This window comes from Macaca nemestrina, chromosome 5, assembly GCF_043159975.1.
Source record: "Macaca nemestrina isolate mMacNem1 chromosome 5, mMacNem.hap1, whole genome shotgun sequence".
In the NCBI taxonomy this organism is placed as follows: domain Eukaryota; kingdom Metazoa; phylum Chordata; class Mammalia; order Primates; family Cercopithecidae; genus Macaca; species Macaca nemestrina.
In genome coordinates, this window is record NC_092129.1 from 9,015,653 (window position 1) to 9,038,834 (window position 23,182).

At 37.6% G+C, this 23,182-nt stretch overlaps 1 protein-coding gene and 1 long non-coding RNA gene across 11 annotated transcripts in view; both read left to right on the plus strand.

Annotated features, from left to right (window-relative positions):
- PRKN (parkin RBR E3 ubiquitin protein ligase) overlaps positions 1 to 23,182 on the plus strand; it is a 1,377,649-nt gene that overhangs the window by 69,789 nt on the left and 1,284,678 nt on the right. The window lies entirely within an intron of this gene.
- Positions 1,955 to 23,182, plus strand: part of LOC139363057 (uncharacterized) — a 92,630-nt gene continuing 71,402 nt past the window's right edge. Inside the window, exon 1 of the long non-coding RNA XR_011622937.1 lies at positions 1,955 to 21,976. This is a non-coding gene — a long non-coding RNA (uncharacterized lncRNA). The remainder of the gene's footprint in view (positions 21,977 to 23,182) is intronic.

A 23,182-nucleotide genomic window follows, 5' to 3' on the forward strand; every position in this document is an offset into this window, starting at 1 on the left:
GTAAGACCGGGACTTGTTTTAAATGTCATAACATTTTAAAATACATGTACCCATTTAAAAATCCTTCTTAAAGATCTTTAAAATATAGTTTGTCTTGAGTTGTACTTGCGATCCAAATGACTTATGTGATACTGGCATTGTAAGTACTTAGTTAGTGCTTAGAATGGGATGTGTAGATGATTTAAGTTCAGATCTTCAGGCTATTTCTTTTTCTTTTCTTTTTTTTTTTTTTTTTTTTTTTTTTTAAGACAGAGTCTCACTCTCTTGCCCAGGCTATAGTACAGTTTCAGCATCTTGGCTTACTGCAACATCTGCCTCCTGGGTTTAAGCGATTCTTCTGCCTTAGCCTCCCTAGTAGCTGAGATTACAGGCACCCGCCATCATGCCCGGCTAATTTTTTTATATTTGTAGAGGGGGGGTTTCACCATGTTGGCCAGGCTGCTCTTGAACTCCTTACCTCAGATGATCCGCCCGCCTCAGCCTCCCAAAGTGTTGGTGTGAGCCACTGCACCCGGCCAACACACTGTTTCTTATATCATAGGTTACTGTGGCTTTGAGTGCAGAATATTATTTGTCTTATTTTGAGTAAATATTATCTCATTGTTGTATGAAGCTTCACAAGCATTTTATTAGGTATGTCTTTGCATAAAGACCTAGACTCTACAGAAAGAAAGTTGAATAGATACAATGCTTGCTCACTACAAACTTCTTGAAGGCCTATACAATATATTGTAAGAAATGTATAGGAACAAAAAAACTGTGGCACCAATGCAATGCAGCGATTTTTAAGTGCATCTGGTTCAGTTATCGTGGAATTTGGGAATGTTGTACCATGCAGAGGTTTGATTTTGCCACAAGAGTTGGCAATCTGTTTGCATGCCTTGTCATAAATGACTCCAAAATCTCAGAATTGTTCTCGTGACATTTTATAGTATTATATTTTTTATGAATTCTTAAATACCTACATCATCTTCTTCCTGTAATCCTGTGATGCAGAGATATCATTTTAGATTTTGAGCTGCAGAAACAAGCCTCCATTGACAGTGTTTGCCAGTAATTTGGTGCTTGTGCTGGGCCCGGAACCTTCATGTCCCTACTATGTTCTGACACCAGACCATACTGAAATGGCAGCAGTCATGAGTCATGACAGGGGTGTTCACATCTGACTACAATATGGAGGGTCTTCCACTCATTTTCATTGTGGATTTCCATGAGAAAGATTTATTATAGATGTTTTCTTTCAGCCATTTGAATTTACCAAGTGTAACTTTTAAAAATTATCATTGAAAATATGGCAAAAAATTGGCCGGGCGCGGTGGCTCAAGCCTGTAATCCCAGCACTTTGGGAGGCCGAGGCGGGCGGATCACGAGGTCAGGACATCGAGACCATCTTGGCTAACACGGTGAAACCCCGTCTGTACTAAAAATACAAGAAAATTAGCCGGGCGAGGTGGCGGGCGCCTGTAGTCCCAGCTACTCGGGAGGCTGAGGCAGGAGAATGGCGTGAACCTGGGGGGCGGAGCTTGCAGTGAGCCGAGATCGCGCCACTGCACTCCAGCCTGGGGCACAGAGCAAGACTCCGTCTCAAAAAAAAAAAAAAAAGAAAAAGAAAAAGAAAATATGGCAAAAACAACTTTTGGATGCCAGGGTTCTACTTTAAAAGATGAAACATTATGTATTCTTTGCCCTGAAAAATCTTAAAAGGACTTTTTGTTGCTTAGCTTCCTGTTTTTTTTGTTTGTTTGTTTGTTTTTTGTTTTTTGTTTTTTTTTTTTGAGACAGAGTCTCGCTCTGTCGCCCAGGCTGGAGTGCAGGGGCGCGATCTCGGCTCACTGCAAGCTCCGCCTCCCGGGTTCACGCCATTCTCCTGCCTCAGCCTCCCGAGTAGCTGGGACTACAGGCGGCCGCCACCTCGCCTGGCTAGTTTTTTGTATTTTTTAGTAGAGACGGGGTTTCACTGTGTTAGCCAGGATGGTCTCGATCTCCTGACCTCGTGATGCGCCTGTCTCGGCTTCCCAAAGTGCTGGGATTACAGGCTTGAGCCACTGCGCCTGGCCTCCTGTATTTTTTTAAATTTAATAATTGTTGGAATTATTAAATGAATGTAGTAAAACACATATTGATGGAAAGTTGATATGAATTTACTCAACTTTGATTTTAAGGAACTTTGTTAATGTAGATTTGGGGATTTTGATCATACCCACATGTAATTATTACTGCAATTAATTTGTGGTTTATCTGCAATACTGAACAAATGCAATAGTATCAAATGAATAGAATAACGTGTATACAAAACTTGTCTGTTTAATTAGGAGCCAAATCTTTTGTAATACTGGCTCTGTCAAGGATATAATAATCTACTATGGATAATTGCATCAATTTATTCATTTTTTTCATTCGTTCATTCATTCTAGCTTTTAAGCAGGATTTGTTTAGCCTCTACCATTGCTAGGCCCTGTACTAGGTGGTGTTCATTTAATATGAACAAGCACACCACAAATTTCGCCCCTGTCCTCAAGGGTCAGTAAAATTAAACTTATGGCAAGTTGATATGATACGACAAGCATCTGTAAAGTAGGGTGGTGTAGGCACGAGTCCTGGGACAGTATAGCTGAGTTCTGAAAGTAGGAGTTTAACAAAGCCAAGAGAAGAGGAAAGCTCCTGACTAAGGCTTTGTGCTAGGAGAGTACCTGGAGGGTGGGTGCCTGGGATTCAGAGGAGTATGGCTGGAGTATCAAGGGGGAAAGGGAAGGAGTATGTCTTAGGCTGGGATACATCTGGAAGGCCAGCTATTGGAAGGTCTTGTTAAGGATAAAGGCCTATGTTCAAGATCAAGAGGAATGTAAAGCTGTTTCAGGATTGGGTTGGGATGGTGGTGGCTGTAGGATTATATGTGCACTTCAAAACTAAGACTCTCATTGCAGGGAGAAGCAAGGGTTATAGGGGACAGGAAAGGATGGTAGGAGGTAATTACAGACTTGCATTCATGTGCTGTGGCAGAGACAGTGCTAATGGGATAGATTCGCTGCCTAGAAGGGCAATTCAATTGTCGGATTGAGGGTGGACTACATGTGAAAGAGAGGTTCAAGTATGACATACACCTTTTAGCTTAAATAGTGGGATGGAGGGTGAGGCCATTCACTAGCATCTTGATTTCTGGGAAAGACGAGATCACAGGTCATTAAATGTCAGATAACTTCCATCTTGCCTGCCAGCTCCATTCAGTTGGTAGTGGCTACATAGGGCCGCAGATTGAGAAGGATCTTAAAGCTCATTGTAGAATCTTTGATGATCAACGATTTGACTTAAAAGTACTGAGAGTGGATTGTGTTTCTCTATATCCCAAATTAGTTCTTACTCTTAAATTAATATATATTAGCTGAAAAGTTACCAGTAGAGAGAATGTTTCTGTAACTGCTCTTGCTAGTGAGTGTCACCTATGCACTTGGTACTGTTCTAAGTGTACACTTTATGCCATTTAGTCCTTGCATGTAGACTAGCATTTAGAATAATACAGGTTGTTATTGGACCCTATTCTGTTCAAGAAGAATTTATATAATTTGGGCCTAACAGGTCTTTTTATACTGGGTTGTTAATCTGAAATGAGGTGAATTCCTGGTGTATAGGGACCCTGAGGAGAACATTGTGTCATACCCCCTAATATTCTAAATTACTATTAATGAATAATTAAAAGTCAGTTTACATTTCACTCAGCATAGTTATCTCTCATTTATGTGTGTTATGTGTGTTTGTAATTATTGGTTTGCAGTTCATATTTTATGTAAATAGATTGTAGCAGAAGCTCAGAGGAGGAAATGCCATATGGGATTACAGTTAATGATGACCCAAGTCTGCCTCCCATTTTCTGTATATCTATTTCACAGTGCCAAAGACCTTCCAAGTAATTGAATCTTTCCTTTCTATGATTGAATTCCGAAGGGTATTTCTATAATTCTGTTTTATTCCCTATTAAAACTATAAAATTAAAGTAGTTTTGGCAGTACTGTAACTTACCAAAATTTCTTTTGGAGCAAATTATATATGAACACTCATAAGAGCTAAGGAGAAAAACATGCTTTTCTGACTTGCTAATTAGTGTTAATTTGTATATACTCTCTCTTTGTATATACGCTTAAAAAATAAAGGAGACACAACTGTTTCTGGAAGACTACATAGTTATAGTAGGCTGCTAGATAAAGTTTCTAGAGGCAAAAATCCCTGCTGTTTACTTTTGAAAATGTTGGAATACAATTACTAATCAAAAAACTACCAAGGAAATTCTTAAATACTCAGTGGTTAATCCAATTGTGATTTTCCTTTTTTATAGAATTCGTGGCAGATAGAGCTCATAGTTTTATTCAGAATGAATGTGATAAAATATTTAAAGCATAACAACTATATTGTAGATCAGAATGGCAAAATCACTAATATATTGTAATAATAATTTTTTTGTGGAATTAAAAAATGTATGAAATTTATGAAAAAGATGAATAACATTTTCTAATTATTAAAATTTAGATTGGTGTAACTATACATATAGAACTCTTAGAAAATCATATTGAGGTTTAATTAAAAAGACTAGAGTATTATTTTTGTTTGAAAGATTATGAGTTTTTTTTAAGTAAATGATATGGTTTGGCTATGTCACGAATCAAATCTCATCTTGAATTGTAGTTCCCATAATCCTTATGGTTTTATATGGGGATTTTTTCCCCCACTTCGCTCTGCACTTCTCCTTGCTGCCACCTTGTGAAGAAGGGCATGTTTGCTTCCCCTTCCGCCGTGATTGTAAGTTTCCTGAGGCCTCCATAGCCATGCGGAACTGTGAGTCACTCAAACATCTTTCCTTTATAAATTACCCAGTCTCGGGTATGTCTTCATTGGCAGCATCAGAATGGACTAATACAGTAAACCTTAAAAAATTGTTTTCTCTTAAATGAATCAGAAGATTGGAAAATAAATTTTGAAGGATAAATGTCAATTTAGAAGATGCTATTGGATGATCTTTTATCATTATGAGGAAAGGTAAATTAATCATATTCTGATGTAGTAAAATAGATTGTTGTTATCTAATGCCAGTTGAATGTGTGTGGCACAAATCATGGTTGGGAAGTCAGGCTCCTCAGGCAGGTAACATGGGTTCAAAATCTGCCACTGTTATTTACCAGCTGCGTGATTTTATGCAAATTACTTAAACTATCCCTCAGTTTTCCTTTGTATGAAATAGGGATACTGGTAATGTGCATCTGATAGGATGATATAATATTTCTTAATCCATAACTTGATAACTGTTAAAAACATGTTTATGAACATGGCTTTTCACAGTGGGCCAGAAGGGGAGCTACAATAATAGCAAAGGTTGTTTGTCACAAATGTGGAAGCTCGACTGTTAGGCTTGATCCTATCACTACTTTAAACAAGTCTCTCAACTTTCAACACTTCTGTTTTCCTGTATCTGAAATAGATGTAGTAAGATCATTCTTTTCTATAGCACGTGATTTTTGATAGGCTCAAATAATGTGAAATACAAAACCACTTACTTTATGTGAAGTACCTAAAGTCCTCTCTGCCTTCAAAAAGAGTGTCAGTGAGTAGGTACTTATTGAACAAAGAAAGCAGTTTTTGTTTCTGCCTATATGTGTATAAATGGTTATTCATTGAAATTGTTTTATAAATACTAAGATTTAAAAGGGGCCATGCTCAACACTGAAGAATAATACACTGTAATTCTTAATCTGTTTTAATTACCATAAAGAATATTTAGATACCGTTAGGCAACCAGTTAGAATACTGTGGCTTTATATTTTAGAAGGTACTTTTTAGAAACGTTTCCTCTGCTATTCTCACAGTAGCACTGTGAAGTAGATATTATAACGATTTGTCTTTTATGCAAGGGAAAACTTAGGCAGAAAAAAATTTAAAAACCGTATAAATAATTTAATGTGAATATAAGGAATTGAGGATCAGACCTGGGTCATCTGGAAACAAATTCTATCACCTAAGATTCCACATACAGAAAATTTACCAAAATAATGTTTATTTACCCATTTTATCTATTGAAAAGGTAACACTAATTCCAGGGAAATTTTCTGAGTTTTTTATGAGAAGATTATTTGTAACATCCTATTACATTTTGAGTTGATTTAAAAAAAATGTTTATGAAAAGTCCTTAACATATTTCAAAGAACATGCCTATACACACAGAGACACACACACAGACACGCACACAAACACACAGACACGCACACAGACATGCACACAAACACAAACTCCCATTCTGAATTAATCAGTCTTCATGTCTTGACATATTTGCTTTAGAAAATGCTTTCAAGAAGTTCAAGTTTATAGGTACAGTTGAAAATGCTTTGGACCTCTTTCCAGTCTCATTAAACTGTTTGTGTATCCTTCCTGAATCCAAAACACAATGCAGTAATCAATTTTTAAATCTTTTAAACTCAGTTAGAATTCTCTAGAGCAAGAAACCCAAAGACTTCTCTTAAAATTGTTTATTACAGCTAGTAATAAAATATCTTCAAATCATTGATTGACTAGATTTTTGGTTTTGTTTTTGAATTACTACATAGAGTTTCTAAAGGAAAAGATGCTAGAAGCTGTATAGTTTTCATACATATGGATCTCTGAAGGGCCTGTTTTATATATTTTGTATTTGAAAAAGGTGCTCAGAATAATGATGAAAAAGCAAAGCTTTTAGTCATTTAGATGGAATTTTTAATACATCTTAACAGGGGGTTTACTTCTCAATTATTTGTGTTTATAGTTTCTTCTTCTTCTTCGTCTTCGTCTTCGTCGTCTTCGTCTTCTTCTTTTTTTTTTTTTTTTAATAAAGAGGAGGTGTCATTCACCTGTTGCCCAGGCTGGTTTTGAACTCCTGAGCTCAAGCAGTCTTTCCACCTCAGCCTCCCAAAGTGCTGGGATTACAGGCATGAGCCACTGCACCTGGCTGGTCTCAATTCTAATAGAAGAGTGACATGGGTAGAAACCATAAACAATAAGTAATCTAAAATGTATTTGTTTTGATGTTACATTATGTTTTATTGCTTTTTTTAATCCTTTGACTTCAGGTATATTTAAACTAAATTTAAAATGAATTCTAAGGATGCTATTGGTCTTAAAATATAAGGAACTAATTGAACATATTTAAAGGAATTTATATATGAAATAATAGAGACATTATTTATGATACTGAGAAATTGGAAACAATTGTTAACTGGTACAACACTTATGACACAACCTGTTACTGAGGCATAGTGCAGCAGTTAAGAACACACTGACAATGTGTACATAATGAGCTGAGAAGATCGCCATGCCGTATCAGTCAGCTGGAAGAGCAGGTTATAAAATTGTGTCCTTAGGATCCAATTTTGTAAAGACAAGCTAGATACCATGTATGCCCAAATATGAGGTGACCCTAAATATAAAGATGAACTTGTGGCGGTTTTGCCACCAGTGGAAGTTGACAAAATTTGGGGCTGTTACATTGAGGGGTGCTACTGGCATCCAGTGGGCAGAAGTCAGGTAGGTTGCTGAGCATTCAAGTCATAGGACCACCCCAATGACAAAGAACTGTCTGACCCAAAATGTCAGTAGTACTGTGGTTGAGAAATCCCAACATAAGGTAATCCTTAAATATCTGAATATTATTTTTAAAAGTGTGTGGGCCACATTATGCATATGAAATTTTAGGGATAAAGATGCAAAAGTCAACTGTCTACTTATAGCAATTAATTTATGTGTGACTGAAAATCAACTATACAAATAAGATAGTAATTTAGAAATATTATTTTTGTCATTATCATGGAAGAATTTTATTCACACTTTTCACATATATCAGCACCAGCACTGCCTGAAGTTGCTTGAGTTAGAGCACTCTAAATCCACTTATGTAACCTGAGAAGCCTGCTTTTTTCATTCTTCCCATAGGCATATACTGAGGATCTGGTCAGTGTGAGCACAGTGTAACTTTCTAAAAGTGATCCTTAAAAGCTTGTTTACAAGAGTTAATATTTGTGGTTATGAGGTGTAACTATTATGAAATAATTACTAATTCTGTATGGAGGTTGTTTCAGGTTAATGTGTCTCCTCAAACTACTTTCTCATTCAAAATGTGATAATTGAGAGAGCATTTGGTAATCTGGTAAAGTGAAGACAGGAATAGATGGAGTCTCCTTTTCAGAAGGATAGATTATTTATGGTGATGGAGGGAACTTGTCTTATTTTCAGACTTATAGAGTTCCACATAAGTGTGTTAGTGTGTGCACGTGTGTGTGTGTGTGTGTGTGTGTGATCATGCAGGGGGAACATCCTTGATGGCGGTGTCATTTGAGAGATTTTCACTTTCTCTGTTTTCTGAAAAATGTACCAGGAGAATGTAGGTTTGTAATGAGCCTTACATTTATAATCAGAAGGAAACTCAATGTTTCTTTCCAGTTTAGACAAAAAAAACACAAAAACAAAAAAAAAAAATTGTGTGGTTGCTCTCAGTTGACTAAGCCTTGCAGGATTATGAAGTATTTCAGTATGAACTCCTGCTCTGGCCTATCCTATCTAGAAAAGGCCGTGTGTTTCTCATCTTTCCTCTCCTTAGATCTTCTCTACCTTTCATTCCCTCACATTCTCTCCACCACCAAACACAAGAACATAAATACAGTTTTGGGGCATTTGGGACTTTGCTTTCTGAAACAGTTGTCGCACCCATGCTGCCCTTATGTGTGAGTAACCTCATCCTTCCTCTCACAGATGTGATAGATCATCTTCACCGCAAGTTCCCTTAATTTTGTACCTTTGTTGGGAAGACTCCGAGGGAATGGACAAAGATTATTGGACTAGAGGATAAGCCAATGGAAAAATATTAGGGGACAAAGGAAAGTTTTTCTCACTCTTGAGATCATACCTACAGATATTTATATACTTTGTAGACTGCTAAAATCTCTCTGAGGTTTCAGCCATAGGCAGAGAGTTTTCAAACCCGCTTCAAAAGCATTGTGGAGGGTGTGCAGGAGTTGCAGCTCCTGTGGTCACACTGGAGAGGAAGTGTTCTTTTCACTCTTGTCTCCTAGCAACAGTTTCCAGCAGGGCAGGAGGATTGTTGGACCTGCTTCTAAGGCAGTGTCTACTTCGGTATATATTGGTGTAAAATTCAGTTTAATGGATATGAAACTTTTTAAAGGTAAACCTAAAGTCACTTTTAGCAATCTTAACAGTGATAAATGGTCGCTTGAGAGTTACGTATGTCCATGCTCTAAATTATAGCCTTGCCATCATTTCATCATTTCTGGTGCACTTTGCTGTCTAATTCCCAGGAAGAATGTTCAGATTTCTCTCTTTTCTTCAAAAATGTTAAAACCAATGACATACATTCACATATGTTAAAAAATAAAGTAGTATAGAAAGACATATTTATGTACAAAAGTTTTCAGTGCACCACTTAATGCCCAGCCCTGCTCAGCTTAATTACTTACTTTACATGCACTTTACTGAAGGGCTGGCAGGTTCCAGTTCTTTCTGTATATGCTGTTCATATGTGTATCATTAGTTCTCACATTATATGGATTTCTAAATGGCATGATTGAGACTCATAAAAGTTTAATACTTTTTATAATGTGTAACCGAGAATTGGAACCCAAATCTCTCTTGAGTCTACAAGTCTGTTCCTCAACTTTGATTAATGACATATACCTTTGACTTTCTACAATTAGCCAGATGCATGGTCATGTAGGGGAGATGGGCTTCAGTTTCCCTAAAGGCTCAGATGATCTGTACCATCCTGGTTTGTCAAGATGGCTCTGGGTTAGACATGCTGCCCTGGCAAAATCATTACCAGTACCCTATTTCACCCTTATCTTAAAAGTGCTCTGGATTGTATGATCAATTATATTACCTTAACTAACAGTTTGCTAGTCATCTTAGTACCACTAAAATATAAGCCCTATGAAACTAGAGATTTTTGTCTGTTTTATTTATGGTTATATTACCTGCATCTAGAACAGTGTTTGGCATGTAAATGCACTCAATAAATAGTTGTTGAATATTATATTGATGGAGATTTAGTATGTATATCAGTCAAGGTTCTCCAGAGAAACAAAAGTATATATATATATGTGTGTGTGTGTAAGAAATATATATGTTATATTACATATATATGTTAAGGAATTGGCTCATGGTTGTGGGGGTTGGCAAGTCTGAAATTTGTAAGGCAGACTGGAAACTCAGATGGAGTTCCTGTGGTATAGTCTTGAGGCAGAATTCCTTCTCTTCAAGAAATGTGTTTTTTGCTCATGTGACCTTCACCTGATTAGATGAGGACACCCAAATTTTTTAGGGTAAACTTATTTACTTATAGTCAACTGATTGCAGATGGTAATTATGTCTACAAAACACCTTCACAGCCATATCTAGATGAGTGTTTGACCTAACTGAGCACCAGAGCCCAGCTAAGTTAACACGTAACATATGAGGCTATATGTTTGTGTACACTCCATGAGATCAGTGCCTATTGGTAAAAGGAGCTTACTCACAAACTGTCAAGATGATATTTAAGAGTAAAAGAGAGAACACTGGCCAGTTGTGGTGGCTCACGCCTATAATCCCAGCACTTTGGGAGGTTGAGGCAGGCAGATCACTTGAGGTCAGGAGTTCGAGACCAACCTGGCCAACATGGTGAAACCCCATCTCTACTAAAAATACAAACATTAGCCAGGTGTGGTGGTGCATGCTTGTAATCCCGGCTACTCAGGAGGCTGAGGCAGGAGAATCACTTGAACCCGGGAGCTGGAGGTTGCAGTGAGCCAAGATCGCACCACTACACTCCAGCTTGGGAAACAGAGCAAGACTCCATCTCAAAAAAAAAAAAAAAAAAAAAAAAAAAAGAGAGAGAGAGAACACCAAGGATTTAATTACCTCAAAAGTGTTGCGTATAGAAAGAATGCTGCCATGCTTTAAACATAGTGACCATTGGAATCCCATTTAGTATAATGTAAAATCACGGTACAGAGATCTCTATTACAAAAATGTGATTATAAAATACATTCTTCAGGCAGAGCATTTTGAAGCTTGCTGGAGAAGGCTGTCTTTCTTTTGTCAAGTAGTTACATGTGATATTTAATATTATAGTTGAGTTATATAATGCTGCCATTTTATATAGCTAGTCTCCTTTTTACACCTTTCCTTGGATATTTGTTGATTTATAACAGAAACATTGCGACCTTTCTGTAATTAGTTGGGAATGGATGATATGGGGGAATATTTAGGAAGTTTTCTAGTACTCGACAAATTTTGCCCCATAGAATTTTTTTTTTTTTTTTTTTTTTTAACTGTAGGCATATAGAGCTGGTACTAGGACCTAGCACTAGGAGCCCTAACGTGATATTAAATAGCTGGAAAGAAAGTGTTTCTTCATTGTTTGCAATAGAGGAGTGATAGATAAAGTGGTGACAGAGGAAAGAGGCAAGAAGAGGAATGTAAAGTAGGGAAAATTTTGAGGCTCTGATCTGACTGAACTCAGAAATAAACCTTCTGCTTCCTTGGTGAGCAGCAGCTACTCAGGATGCTGAAGTGGGAGGACCCTGGAGCCCAGTGTGTCGAGGCTGCAGTGATCACACCACTGCACTCTAGCCTGGGCAGAAGAGAGAGACTCTCTCTCTAAAAAAATTTAAAAAATTAAAAATAACAATGAGTTCTATTTTAATTTTAAAAACCTTTTATTTATTTTATATGTTTGGTTTCTTTGTATGATTTTATTGGGAAAACTGGAATCTGCTTTAGAAAATTTAGGCCAAGCGCAGTGGCTCATGCCTGTAATCCCAGCACTTTGGGAGGCCGAGGCGGGCAGATCACGAGGTCAGGAGAACGAGACCATCCTGGCTAACACAGTGAAACCCCGTCCCTACTAAAAATACAAAAACTTAGCCAGGCACGGTGGCGGGCGCCTGTAGTCCCAGCTACTCGGGAGCCTGAGGCAAGAGAATGACATGAACCTGGGAGGCGGAGCTTGTAGTGAGCCGAGATCGTGCCACTGCACTCCAGCCTGGGTGACAGAGTGAGACTCCATCTCAAAGAAAAAAAGAAAGAAAGTTTATGCACTGTTCCTCTGGGTCAGAATTTGTCTCCTTTCATTCTGGAAATAACAAGAATGGGGTTTGGTGGGAGTCTTTTGAGAAGACACAGAAGTAGAGTACGTGAATAGAAGCAAGGTGGGTGTAAAATAATCTCATCAGTTACATCTGATTTGTTGATTATTACTTTTATGTGAATACTTTTTCCTTGCAAGCACAATTTAGTTTTCAAAAGACAGTTTTTGAGTATGACAGAAAGCACTTTTTCCCCCCACAAATTTCTTCCTTAGCATTTCATGTAGTGGCCCATATAGCTAAACAACTATGCCAACAAAAAATGTATAGGATCAAAGAAATTATTAAGGAATTCCTGACTTTTTTTTTTCATGCTATAAAAGAGAAAACTCTGTGAAAGAAGAGCTGCAATTGACCTCTTTTATTGTAGCTCTTAGCTGTCTTCTGTAAGACAGTTAAAGGTTTGCCATAGCTCAGATGCATAACTGAGTGACTGCTTGTTGATGCACAAAAATCAGCTGGTGGCCTTGAAGATTTCATCCCTTGGATTTTTAGTTTGGATAGCCTGTGTTTTTCATGAATGAGACTGTAACAGTTACCATACTTTCTTTTCCTTTTTTTTTTTTTTTTGATATTTTATGTAATTTCCTGTATAGAATCATGTTAGGAAGATAGCAAAGTTCACAGACCTTCATAAATTAGGCTGTCAGTATTCAATAGAACAGTAGTCAACAAAATTGTAAATAAGGCTGTTTTAATATGGACAATATTATTATTATTATTTTTTAATCATATGTATTTTATTTTAGTGGACAATATTACAACATGAAAAATAAAGACATGGAATTGAATATGCAGTTTAGTAGATACTCTATTAATAAGCCACAGAAAGAAAAGTTGAATACACTGAAATGGTATTCAATAATATTAATAGCTGTTGCTCAATAAGCTATGACTATTATTATTGGGGGAAACCCCACCCCTGATATTCAGCATGGGTTCTTTTCTATTTCCCTAAGCATTGGCTGGTCTGAGAAATAAAGAGAAAGAGTACAAAAGAGAGAAATTTTAAAGCTGGGTGTCCGGGGGAGACATCATATGTCGGCAGGTTCCATGGTGCTCCCTGAGCCGTAAAACCAGCAAGTTTTTATTTACGATTTTCAAAAGGGGAGGGAGTGCACGAATAGGGTGTGGGTCACAGAGATCACATGCTTCACAAGGTAATAAAATATCACAAAGCAAACGGAGGCAGGGCGGGATCACAGGACCACAGGATGGGGCGAAATTAAAATTGCTAATGAAGTTTTGGGCACACATTGTCATTGATAACATGTTATCAGGATACGGGGTTTGAGAGCAGACAACCGGTCTGACGAAAATTTATTAGGCAGAAATTTCCTCATCCTAATAAGCCTGGGAGCGCTACAGGAGACCGGGGCTTGTTTCATCCCTTAGTCTTCGATCGTAAAAGACGGCCGCCCCTAAAGCGGCCATTTCAGAGACCTACCCTCAGGGGCCATTCTCTTTCTCAGGGATGTTCCTTGCTGAGAAAAAGAATTCAGCGTTGTTTCTCATATTTGCTTTAGAAAGAAGAGAAATATGTTTCTCTTCTGCCCGGCTCACCGGCAGTCAGAGTTTAAGGTTATCTCCCTTGTTGTCTGAACATTGCTGTTATCCTGTTCTTTTTTCAAGGTGCCCAGATTTCATACTGTTCAAGCACACACGCTCTACAAACAATTTGTGCAGTTAACACAATCATCTCAGGGTCCTGAGGCGACATATATCCTCATCGAGTTTCGAAAATGATGCGATTAAGAGATTAAAGTAAAGACAGGCATAGGAAATCAAAAGGGTATCGATTGGGGAAGTGATAAGTGTCCATGAAATCTTCACAATTTATGTTCAGAGATTGCAGTAAAGACAGGCGTAAGAAATTATAAAAGTATTAATTTGGGGAACTAATAAGTGTCCATGAAATCTTCACAATTTATGTTCTTCTGCCATGGCTTCAGCCGGTCCCTCCGTTCGGGGTCCCTGACTGTCCGCAACATATTATTATATTCCAAGAACTATGCTAAGTTCTCTATATGCATCCTCTTATTAATCATAAAAATAACTTGACTGTTTTTTCTAAGCCTTACTTAGATAAGCTTCTGGTAGTTTTCCAATAACATACAGCTATTTAGTGTCAGTGCTGGGACTTCAACCAAATCTATAGGATTTCAAACCATATTCTTTGCAGTATACCTACTGCTTTCAGATTTTTAAATGCACACATACACAATTTAAATCTCTGAAATTTATTTTTTGTAAATGGGGTCAGGTTAGCATTGGCTAGTGGTACTTAGCTACAAGTTTACTAAGATAATTGGGGTTCTATACTTAGGACCAGCTAGGGGATAGACCACTGTATTTATGGGAATCTTGTTCTTTTTTGTGGGGAGTACCTGCCTTTCTGAAGAGATTCAATGGCTTTTTTTTTTTTTAATGGAAGGTTAAGGCTTTGGGAAAATGTTTCAGACTTTAGGCTGTAGATACATACTCTCCCAAGGAGAGATTAGGTCTGTGCAGGCTGGCAGTGATGATGGCTCCAATGATCACCAGCCCTATCTTTAGATACTGAGTATAAGACAGAATCCATTTCCATCCTACAAGTACGTGTTAGCCTTTGACCCTGATTGCCACTGCCAGGTGTGGTCTGGACCGGTGGTGTGTGCCTCTCCAGCTCAGAGCCTTCCATGGGAGGTGCACTCTGCCTGGAGGAGGGTGTGGAGTGTGAGGTCAGGGCTTAGTAGCCATATCTGGGTAGCAGGAGGAGAAGCACAGGCAGGCTACAGGGAACTAGAAAGATAGGCAAGCCGAGGAGCCATTTATGATTCCAGGCAACTTCTGAATCTCCATTGTGCATCTCCATTGCCAAAAGATTGAATGTGCTGAAAGTGGGAGCGTTCAACCTACTTGGAGTCAGAGAGGTAGAGCTGGGCCTGGGAGAATTTCCGTCTGTGCTTGGCCCCAAAGCTGCTGTTAAGCAAGACATGAAACTGTATCTAAGAAAGATTAAATGTATGTTTTCTATATATGGTTTTACTTCTTAATAATCTGCTGTAGACAGTGTTGCTGACTACAATTTGAAAAATTATGGAAGTCCACAAGGTAATAATAGGTTGAATAATTTATTAGTACACATGAAGTAAAATGAGTGTTAACTGAACTAAATTATTAAATTGAAAATTTAGTGTACTTCAGAAAACAAAAAGCTTCGATAAAACGTTTGTTTCAGAAGTGATAAAAATACATTGTATATTAATGAAAGTCACTATATTCATAGGCTAAAAATAAACATGAAATTAATGTTTTCTATAAATTCATATAGTGATTGCTTTTTTATTAGAGGTGGGTGATAAACTTATGAACACTGGATAGAGGTCTTCAGGACAGCTCACCCTTTCCCACAGCAAGAGTCCATTAGTGGAAAATGTGTATGATTTTCTGTCGTTCTGCCTCCCTGCTGAAATGGGCCTGCAAATGGTCTAATTTCTAGGTAAATTTAAAATGTGACAGCTCATTTAAAATAATTACACATAGTCAAAAATATGCTTGTTCTTTTTTTTGAGGCAGAGTATCGCTGTGTCACCTGGGCTGGAATGCAGTGGCATGATTTTGGCTCACTGCAACCTCCACCTCCTTGGTTCAGACAATTCTCCTGCCTCAGCCTCCTGAATAGCTGGGATTACAGGCACATGCCACCATGCCTGGCTAATTTTTGTATTTTTAGTAGAGACGGAGTTTCACCATGTTGGCCAGGCTGGTGTCAAACTCATGACCTCAGGTGATCCACCCACCTTGGCCTCCCAAAGTGCTGAGATTACAGGTGCCAGCCACCATGCCTGGCCACTTGTTCCTCTTTCTTATTACCCATGGTGTCGTTTAGCTTTATATCTGTGTCAACTTTTATTTCTGATTAGTTATTGAACCAGTGCATTAATATTTAGGTCTTAGAAAATAAAATAGATTGGGATATACAAAACTTTTAAACCCATAATTTAAAATGTCACAATCCACCATATCCTATATTCTTCAATCATCCTATATCTTACAATGAATTCAGTAACTATTCATATTTAAATTATGTTCAATATAAGAAGTTTAGAAAATTCAGATTACCTCCTAATATTGTACTAGACTTAAAATATTCCTGCAGAAATCACTTAAAAAGAAACATTTTAAGACTTCACATAAGATGAATTTTTGATTAGATTGGTTTAATCATTTTTCTTAAGAAGAACGTTATATAACTTTTCTGTGATACTTCAATTATAATATACTACATTATATTCTTTATAAGATTTAAATTTTTCTCATGAAGCAACTTAGTCTGAGTTTTCGACACTACTGTATTTATATTGGTTTGCTAACCAAGTAAGATAGTATTACTTCTAAATAATGTTTGAGATTATGAAATGTTTTCAAATATATTGAATTACAGTTTTGACCAATGATTTTATAACAGTGATTATGTTTTATAGAATGGTAGCTTAAACATAATTTCAAGGCCCAGAGTAACTTCAAAATTTGGGTTAAAATTAAATTGAGCTAATTAATATATATTATTTTAGATCCCTCAATAATTTCTAAGATAGAATATTACAACAACTTAACATTAAGCAGATGTTAATTTTTTAATATTTTTGGTTCTTATTTTATGGATCATATCATTAAACATGTCCATTTTTTGTCACTTTAAGAATGTGCAAAAAGGACGAATGTAGCTTTAGGAAGGTGTGTGTTGTGTATTTTTGAGCTTTGCTAGTCTGCTAAAGTGCTGTCTATGACAGTTCTCAGTTATTTCCCACCCAGCTTTGTCTATGAAATGGGAGTTGTAATATCTGCTAAAAATTAGGACTACTGTTATCACAAGGAACAATAATGACAAGGAACACAACAGTATAAGTGCATTTGTCTAAGAAAACAAAAACAAATACAAAACAAGACTAGTCCCAAAGAAAAGTATTAGTGTGTTCCAGTATATGAAGAGAATAATGAGTGTGGAGAGCTAGCTATAGAGTGTTTGAGGAAGCAAATTGTATTTGCCTTGTTTTTATAATATCAGAATCTGTAAAGAAATAATGAAACATGATAATTTTTTGGTAAATTCTGTTCCATTTTGATAGAATTATTCACAAGACAGTTTAAATAAATAAAAGGAGCTCATGAAAACTTTACTGCCAAACTTCACATTAAAACAAAACTAGAAAATGACTTCTTTCTGTTAAAATGATAAATTGGCCTTAGAGTTAACAGAGGATGAACAGATGATCATTCTTTACCTGCAGAGTAATCTGCCTAAGTAGCAAGGATCCTGCGTCTCAACTTTGTGTGGACCTTACCATGTCCTTGATTATTTACAAAAACAAAACAAGATAAATAAATGTAAACAAACACGAAGTTCAATGAACCAAATTTCCTCACTAGTAAAGAACTGAGGTTTCCCGGTACTTGTGTGCCTTCTTCTGTTTGCCACGTTGATTAAATAGGTAATCAGATATTGTTTCTCATGCCCCTGTGGTTCCATCCTAATTAAGTGAGCAAACTTCCTCTGACAACACTTTGATTTTTGCCTTCTGCAATTTGATTGCAAATTTCGAAAAAAAAAAATTTAGTGTAAAATGCCTTTTACATCTAATGCTATCTTTTTTTTCTCTCTCTCTTTTTTTTTTTTTTTTTTTGAGATGGAGTCTCGCTCTGTTGCCCAGGCTGGAGTGCAGTGGCGCAATCTCGGCTCACTGCAAGCTCTGCCTCCCAGGTTCACGCCATTCTCCTGCCTCAGCCTCCCGAGTAGCTGGGAGTACAGGCGCCCGCCACCACACCAGACTAATTTTTTGTATTTTTAGTAGAGACGGGGTTTCACTGTGTTAGCCAGAATGGTCTCGATCTCCTGACCTTGTGATCCACCCGCTTCGGCCTCCCAAAGTACTGGGATTACAGGTGTGAGCCACCACACTTGGCCCATCTAATGCTATCTTTGAGTTTTGGGGGGGCCTCATAAAGATTATTTTTTCACTTTATAAGTAAAATAATGCTGGAAATAATTGGGTTCGTTTCATGGGTTCCATACGTCTTAATTACCTCAAACTATTTTGAGAACTACATGAAGATAGTTGTCAAATCAGGAAGGATGCTTAACCTTCACTAGGTTAAATTTGTATAAGCAAAATGTTACTCATTTTTATAAATATTTTATAGAGTGTACACGTTTTGAGAGGACCCTGGAAATTGTCAGTGCCTCTGCTATCCATCATATGTCTTCTTGCTCAGGGCAAACCCTTATGAAATAGTTATGTCCTCTATCCCAAAAAAGAAATTTACTCTTGCCTGCTGTGATAATATTGTTCCTGGAATATAACCTCAGCCATGAGTCTTACCATCAAGCAGAGCTCTTTTCCCTTCTAATGTTTGCCTGGTGACTTTGCTACAAGCTTCAGGCTAGTGTTTATACCTTTAGCAAAGGGGAGTTCAGAACCTGTGGAAAGGTCTATACCAGCATTATGAACCTTTGCCCCTTCAGGGAATTGTCAAGCACAGCCTTCCAAACAGGTGTTGCTTAGACAACTTGCAGACTATATCAGGGACTAAGGATTTCCAGGACTTCTTTCAGTCCAGCAGCAGACATACTTTATGAAAGCAGTATCCATTGAAATGAAACGTAATTACTACGGACTAAATGAACTGATGAGACTAATTTAATTGTGCTTATTTGTTTAGATATGTTGCTGCTGTTTGAATGCTCTATTATTTATTGTTTCATGAGGAAGCCCTTTCTCCTTTTTCCCAAGCTGTCTTTAAGCCTCAGTTTAATAGACTGTGCTTTGGTAAACTGCAGTGAAACATTTTTAGTGGTATCTCATTCTCACTCATTCCTTAGAATTCAGAAACAGCTATGTTACTAAGATTTGTGACTTTACTTGGCAATATAGTTATTTGGGTAAGATTCAATAAGAATCTTGCTCTCTTTTTATCAGAGCATAATTGGAAAAATCAATTGTGCAAGCAGTATCACATTTGAGAATGATTCTCATTTAATCAGCTGTGAAAAGCCCACTATTAAAGAGCAAGTACTTACTTGGAAGCCTGTTCTCAAGACTGGTTTTGTATGGATTCAGTGCCTGCAACGTCTCCCAAGAACCCTGGCTTGGTGCTTGGCACTTGGCTTACAGAGCGTCAGCTTCACAGAAGGTATGATTTCTTACCACATCAGAGGCCTTAGAGAATTTGGAAGCCATCAAGAAGAGAAGAATTCACTTGGATTTATGGGTAATATATGAAATCTGCTGGAGAAAACATCTTGGGCTGGGTCTCCTACGCTCAGCATAAAAAAAGTGAGGATTAAAAAAATCAAATCTGAAACCTCTGATGAAAAATCTACCCAGAAAATTCTTAATCTTTCATAGTTGCTCAATACTATAAGGCTGTAGATTTTCAGATCAGACTCAAGGCCTGTATGTTTAATTAGGACTCTTGTTGCCTTGCATCCATGTGAATAATTAGACCAAACCTGATGAGGCTAGACTTTTTCTTTAAAGAATAATATTTGAGGATTATTTATAACCATAAGGGGTAGAATATCAGAAGAACTTTCTGAAACAAAAATGACAGCAACTACTGAGTGCTTTTCCGTTCAGTGTAGGCTTTTGCCTTTGATTTTCTGTTTCCTTGGGTGTTGTAAAACCTTGTAGGAGAAGGGGTGAATGTACAGATTTTTGTCTAGTAGAGATACAGATAATGTTTACCTGGTGGAAAAGGTGATTTAAAAATTACAGTTTGTTGCCCTGTTGTACATTAACCCATTTTATTAATATATCTAACCAGGCGGTCTTATCATAAAATTACTTTGTAAAATTGCCTTTAAACACCTAGCTTTTCAAATTTTAATTTCAACTGGTTTTAACATCTTACTGGTTTCCTCATTAATTACTAAGTAATAAGATCTTTGACACACATTCATTTTTTATTTATATAAGAGTCATGATTTTTATTACATAAGAGTCATGATTTTGCTTTGTTGAAAGTCGTACTTTAACAGGCCTGAGCAACTGGGGAAATGGCACCATTAACTGTGGAGAATCCTAAGGAATAAGCATACTTGTTAGGAACAAGCATACGGTGAAGGAAGCTAGTGAAATACTTTGCTTTGGAAATGTTTAATTCAAAACAGAGCTTTGTTTATTTAAGAATGTTTATAGCGGTGTGAAATAGCAGGACATAGGAAGACTGGCAAACTTGACCTAGCTTGTATAGTGTCCAGAGTCACAGAAGCATAGAAATATGTATGAAAGGTAGGCCGGTGTTTTGCCTGAGGTCAGGAGTTTGAGACCAGCCTGGCCAACATAGTGAAACCCTGTCTCTACTAAAACTACAAAAAAATTAGCTGGGTGTGGTGGCGGGTGCTTATAATCCCAGCTACTTGGAAGGCTGAGGCAGGAGAATCGCTTGAGCCCGGGAGGCAGAGGTTGCAGTGAGCCGAGATCACACCACTGCACTCCAGCCTAGGCAACAAGAGTGAAACTCTGCCTCAAAAAAAGAAAAGAGAAGAAAAAAAAAAAAATAAAGGTGACAGATAGCAGTCATAGAGATCCTACAGTACCAAACAGAAGTACTTGTACTTTGTTCTGAGAGTTTTGGGGCACAGTGAAAGTTTTTTATGGAAGAATGACAGGCCTAAAGTTTCCAAAAGGTTCAACTGAATGCGTATTTTAGATGACTGGGCCAGTGGGAAACTGAAGATAGAGAAGCTAAGATGAAGACCATCGCTTTAGACTTGGGAAAAAAGTAATAGATGCATGGATGGGAGGTGGAAGGGTATAAAATGTTAGAGTATTAGAATTTAGATAATTTGGCAAATCCTTTGTGTTCTTGTCTCATAATTGTAGGCTTCTGTTACCAGGGAGACAGAGTTGGAAAGGTACAGAATGAATGGTGATAAGCTTTCAAACCGGCTCCTTTACAATGACTTGACACAGAACAAGCACATACAGGCTAGGAAAAAACTCTTCGGCTTACCGAAGCAAAATTCTGTACGTCAAGAAAACAGAAAGGAGGCATTTTGTGCTTCATAAAGTTGAGGGGGTAGTAATAAGCATAGGGATAATATTATTGTCTTACAGTTCAGCGTGGAGAAAAAGAAATAATATGGAACTCCTTACAGAGGGGAATTACAATATCATTAGAACAAACTGCAATACTGAAAAGGAACTTCACATTTCAGCATTTCTTTTATTTTTTTAAAAAATGAAACTATGAGAGAAACTATATAAAGGAGTCTCTGAGAATATCATCTGCCTTCGTTATATTGTAGGATTGACAGTTGAGGGCTTTTAGAGATGCTTTCTTCAATCAGCTTCAGTCATTCATTGGCGTTCAATGCTTTAGGGCCATAGTTTTATGTAGAACAATTTTTGTATTTCCTGTTATTCAACCATAATTAGAAATGAATGCATGAAAATCAGTATTGACAAAGTAATTTTAGGAATAAGTGATTTGAACTAGTGACTTTTAAAGAAGTTCTGAAACTAAATGGTAAAAAGCAAATTTCTCATTCATCTAATGACCCAAGTTTACAAGGATTTGGTAAAAGTATTGTTTTAATTCATATACAATTTTAATTTAATTGTATTTTATGATAGGCAGCGTTAATAGGGAAAATAGAATACAGAAGTCAAATATGAGGTCAAGGTTTTTACTTCTTCCTGATTTCAAGCTAGAAATTCTGAATGGATAGAAGGAATGTCCTTGGGACTCAAAGTGAAGGTCAAAGTTGAGCCCTGCTTCCGTACTGGCTGAAGACCTGTATGTGCAGCTCTCGCTCCTGTCAGCTGTGCTCAGGGGTTTCTCACGTAAGACTTTGATCTCTCCCTACTGTTTAGACCTGTAGAATGATAGACAATATTTGGTTGTGCTCCTTATCATTTGGAGTGTGTAGATGCACCAGTGTGTGTATTTGCAAGTTTGACCTCCTGGAATCTCAATCTGATGATGGATGTGTCTAACTTTATTTTGCTGCTGCTTCTTCCTTTCCTTAGGGTGGGGGGGTGGTAATGGAGTCTTGCACTGTCACCGGGGCTGGAGTGCCGTGTGGCATGATCTTGGCTCACTGCAAGCTCTGCCTCCCGGGTTCATGCCATTCTCCTGCCTCAGCCTCCCGAGTAGCTGGGACTACAGGTGCCTGCCACCACGCCCGGCTAATTTTTTTGTATTTTTAGTAGAGACGGGGTTTCACTATGTTGTCCAGGCTGGTCTTGAACTCCTGACCTCATGATCCACTCGCCTCAGCCTCCCAAAGTGCTGGGATTACAGGCATGAGCCACTGTGCCTGGCCACATCTTTTATTTTTTTATTTTTTTATTTTTTATTTTTATTTTATTTTATTTTTATTTTTTTTAAATTTATTTATTATTATTATACTTTAAGTTGTAGGGTACATGTGCATAACGTGCAGGTTTGTTACATATGTATACTTGTGCCATGTCGGTGTGCTGCACCCATCAACTCATCATTTACATCAGGTATAACTCCCAATGCAATCCCTCCCCCCTCCCCCCTCCCCATGACAGGCCCCTGTGTGTGATGTTCCCCTTCCTGAGTCCAAGTGATCTCATTGTTCAGTTCCCACCTATGAGTGAGAACATGCGGTGTTTGGTTTTCTGTTCTTGTGATAGTTCGCTAAGAATGACGGTTTCCAGCTGCATCCATGTCCCTACAAAGGATGCAAACTCATCCTTTTTGATGGCTGCATAGTATTCCATGGTGTATATGTGCCACATTTTCTTAATCCAATCTGTCACTGATGGACATTTGGGTTGATTCCAAGTCTTTGCTATTGTGAATAGTGCTGCAATAAACATACGTGTGCATGTGTCTTTATAGCAGCATAATTTATAATCCTTTGGGTATATACCCAGTAATGGGATGGCTGGGTCATATGGTACATCTAGTTCTAGATCCTTGAGGAATCGCCATACTGTTTTCCATAATGGTTGAACTAGTTTACAATCCCACCAACAGTGTAAAAGTGTTCCTATTTCTCCACATCCTCTCCAGCA